General features: G+C 39.8%; 1 pseudogene across 1 annotated transcript; it reads left to right on the forward strand.

Moving 5' to 3' along the window:
* The first annotated feature begins 497 nt into the window (after window positions 1-497).
* LOC309841883 (NEDD8-conjugating enzyme UBE2F pseudogene) lies at window positions 498-1,830 on the forward strand (annotated as a pseudogene). Its single transcript has one exon. The product of its transcript is annotated as an NEDD8-conjugating enzyme UBE2F pseudogene (transcript).
* Window positions 1,831-4,321: the final 2,491 nt, after the last annotated feature.

The raw sequence follows: 4,321 nt of genomic DNA on the forward strand, positions 1-4,321 counted from the left end.
TCTTTGAAACCAAATGTGCTTTAGGGAACCTGGGCACTGTGTAAGGTGAGATGAGCTCCATGTTATTTAACTTGCTTAAATGTAAATCCACAGGTAGAAGCCACACAGCTGGAGCCTTGGACTGGAGAAGGGAAAGAAAGCTCTCAATCCTGTGGGAGCTGCCGCTCCATCCATTTCATAGAACATAAAAGCAGTGACCCCAGAAAGTAGAATGAGTATGGGGGCTTCTATGTAATGACATACTTGGACATGCATTGTTCTTTTCTCTGGTTAGTTTGTTTCTTAAAATTTTAATGTTGGATCACTGTCACTAATTAACATGTGGCTGGTTATTGCCCAAATCAGGGAAGTTTATTTAGGAAAACACAAACTGATTTATAATTCATCCAAACTGACCTATGCCTGGACAAATTCCTTTTCTATTCCAAATACTGAATTTGGTTGTCACATAACAGTTAAAAGGAGGAAGATTTCATAATTTCTCTAGGTTATTAAAAAATGTCTTCGGGCCCCGCTACTTCCGGTCCCGCCGCCCGGAGCCGGTGCAGCTGTGAGGGGCCGTGTGTCGCCGCCGCCGGCCGGCCGGGCACGGTGTTGGGTGCCGGGCCCGCCTCGCCTGTCTCGGGGTGCCCTGGGTAAAGGCAGCAGTAATGCTGACGCCGGCAAGCAAACTGAAGCGGGAGGACGGTCTCAAAGGGTCCCGGACATCAGCCACGGCCTCCGACTCCACTCGGAGCGTGTCTGTGAGAGACAGGCTGCTTGTTAAAGAGGTTGCGGAGCTTGAAGCTAATTTACCGTGTACATGTAAGGTGCATTTTCCTGATCCAAACAAGCTACATTGCTTTCAGCTAACTGTAACCCCAGATGAGGGTTACTACCAGGGTGGAAAATTTCAGTTTGAAACTGAAGTTCCTGAGGCATGCAACATGGTGCCTCCCAAAGTGAAATGCCTGACCAGGATCTGGCACCCCAACATCACAGAGACGGGCGAAATATGTCTAAGCTTACTGAGAGAACATTCGATTGACGGCACTGGCTGGGCTCCCACAAGGACATTAAAGGATGTTGTTTGGGGATTAAACTCTTTGTTTACTGATCTTTTGAATTTTGATGATCCACTGAATATTGAGGCCGCAGAACATCATTTGAGGGACAAGGAGGACTTCCGGAATAAAGTGGAAGACTACATGAAGCGTTATGCCAGATGATAGGAGGAGGAGACGGTGGGGCTGTGGACTGTGTGTAGGCTTTTCTCCAACCTCATCCAAGAGGGAGCTCCCCCTCCCCAGTCCTCGCGCTCCCCTCAGACCCACAGGGTCATCCACATCCTGTGACCATGCTGTCCCAAGGAAGAACCTCTTCACGACTGCCCATTGTAGATGGAGAGTCCTACATAAATACAGCAAGAACATGTGTTTGGGGTTCTCAAGAGTTGTCTGCTTCCCTTAACATGTTTACTTTTTGGAAACTGTACTGTATAGGCTATTGATGAGATTCCTGAAAAGTTGTAACGAACTCAGAATTGAGGCTAGCGCTTGCTTCTCCCCCTTTTCCCAAAGTCCTTCCCTGCACAAATGATGCTGATAATGTGCTCAGTGTAGCTCGCAGAGGGGCAATAAGAAACCCGCTACATACTGTGATTGGATGCACATTCTCTTAGCTCCTCCCACGGATGATGGCCCTGCCTAGATGTTGTGAAGCTTCCCAGAATGCATAGTCATTCACTGTAGATCTCTTACTGACATGTGTATTTTATTTAATGTAAGTATATTTTGGAACAGATTTGTAATTTGTACAATTTAATGCTTTAATTATTTTTTTCTATTCTCATTTAGTTTGTATTTTCATTGTATAGAGCAGACAGATATTGGGTCAAGCAACTATTGCAAAGAAATACAAAGAAAATATGAAACAAAAAAAAAAGTCTTAGTTTATTCATTTAGATTTTGTCTTTATGATGAGATTTTAAACAAAGATTTAAATGAATATTTAAAAAACATTTTTCTATATCATAAATTTCAGCTGAGCACCCATTAAGAAAAGTACTAAAAATTTTGCGGATGAGTAAAAAGGATATTAAACATAACTGTTAGGTCACATCCTACCTCCACTGTTCTTTGCTGTAAATTGGGAGAATGAGTGAACCTGTAGTGCAGGGAAGCAGATACTGAGCCAACTGTAAAGCAGAAGAAACATGACATGAGATATATGGCCACAGACAAGTTATTAGGCTCCTATAACCTTCTGACAACTCCATGAAGTAGGTGTTATTATCCCTGGTTTACAGATGAGGAGCAGTTAGAGTGCAAAGAACTTAGAGCCTGGGCTGTAGAAAGTCCTGTGTTAAGTTGGTTAAATAAATACGTATGTTAAAAAGAGGAGTGAAAGACCAAGCCATGCCTGTGATGACCTCTGAGAAATCAAAGATGATTAATGTCAAGTTACTTTCCAGACTAATAATTAAATTCCGATACTCAGTTGCTTCTTGATCACTCAATACTACACATTCTTGATAAACAGTATTAAAAGAACTCTCAGCTTTTGGTGACTAGGACAGCTGGAGAGAGGAGGAACTCACCCCCATTTGATTTCTATCTTGGCTTAATATGAGCTGGTCAGTGTATGTAGACAAAAATGCACTTCCCAAAGTATTTTTAATAACTTTCTAGAATTGAGGGGATTGCAGGACAAGGGTGTTATTCTTTGAAACTCAACTTCAGGTTCCTAAAATCTGTAAAGACATTTTTTGTGGTCCACAGAGGTATTTCTTTTCATTACAAAATAGGAAAATAGGGGATCTGAGGAGAGCTTCTGCTTTTATATTTTAAGTAGGAATTCTTAAACTTGGCAAATTTATCAATATTTTTTACCTTTCAAAAGTCGAGAAGCTTTGTTTTAGAAAATGTGGTGACAAGTGTATTATTAATTCCTTGCCCATTGAGCTTCAGAAAGAGTAAAGATTATATCTGTCTCTTCCTTTATCTCTCAAGACTCTTGCCCTATTTCTCCCTTCCTGGACTTTCTTCCCTATGCATGCTAGAGAAATTACATTTATTTTTAAAATTACATATATTTAATAAAATTGTGCTTTTTAGGTCTTTTTTTGTCTTAATTCTATCAAAACATTTCACAATTCTCTTTATAAAGGAAAACTATTATTTGACTTTATACTTTAGCTTATATAATAATACATGGCACATAGATCCTTATATAAGGATTATCATGGTAGAAAGATATTTAATAATACAAGATAGGAAAAAAAAACTTACTGTCCAGAATATGTCAAAACAAAATAGGGCTCATACATAATCTAGTATTCATGTAGCTGTTAAAAGAATAAAACGCTCTGTGTGCTAATATGAAAAACTCACATATAGCTTAGTGATGCTTTTATTTGAAAAAAGTATAATTATGTAAATGCATAAAAAAGAACTGTAAACTGTCTAAAGTAGTTACCTTTGAGGCAGGTCAGTAGAGGGGGGAGGGAAATTGGAATTTCAACATTTAACTATTCTGTATGCTAGAATCTTTAAAGAGAATAAATTAATGTATTATTTCTACTTCTCTATTATTATTTAAGTTCACACTAGAGATACAATGTTTTTTACCATTTGTGTAGGTGGGTAGAATATTGTAGATCTCTGAAAAGTGTTTCTTCTAAAAATCCTTTACCCATTCTTCTTTCTGAGTACATATGCTCCTCTTCTCCCTAGTCAGTAGCTTCTGAAGAGTCTCCACTGTGATGCTAATACTTAGAGTTGTGGCATTTGTTTCCATTAAAATTTATCTCTCTCTCTCCTGGACTTCCCTTCCTATAAGTTAAAATGGGAATCTGGTAGCAACCAAAACTATCTCAAAATTCTTTTGGAAGCAAAGCATCATTCAATAATATGTTGAAGAATGGCCACATCTTAGCTGATAATGCCTAAAAATAGGAACTTTTCTCAGTCTACCAAACAATCCATGCAACACATATGTTTGGTTCAGATTGGGGCTTGGTGATACTCTAGTTGGCTCAGTCCAAACTCCAAACCCAAATACAGTTACAGAATCTCCTCTTTGCCCCCCACACTCTGCAGTGTCGAGTGATACTCTTGGCTTTCCCCATGTCTAAAGGCTTTTGGACAGCAGCATTTTCCTGAGATAGCCAAGCCGCTCAACTCAATGCAGGGGGATGGGAGTCAGTTAATCCCGTGATGATGGAAGGTTGGTGGCCAGATCTGTGAGCACAGGCCATCCAGTTTTTGTTTTTGTTTTTGTTTTTAACTCCATAAATGGCAGTCACTAGCAAAGTGATCTCGGAGTGCGGGGTTGGGACAAC

This window comes from Mustela nivalis (assembly GCF_964662115.1).
Source record: "Mustela nivalis genome assembly, chromosome: 1".
NCBI lineage: Eukaryota > Metazoa > Chordata > Mammalia > Carnivora > Mustelidae > Mustela > Mustela nivalis.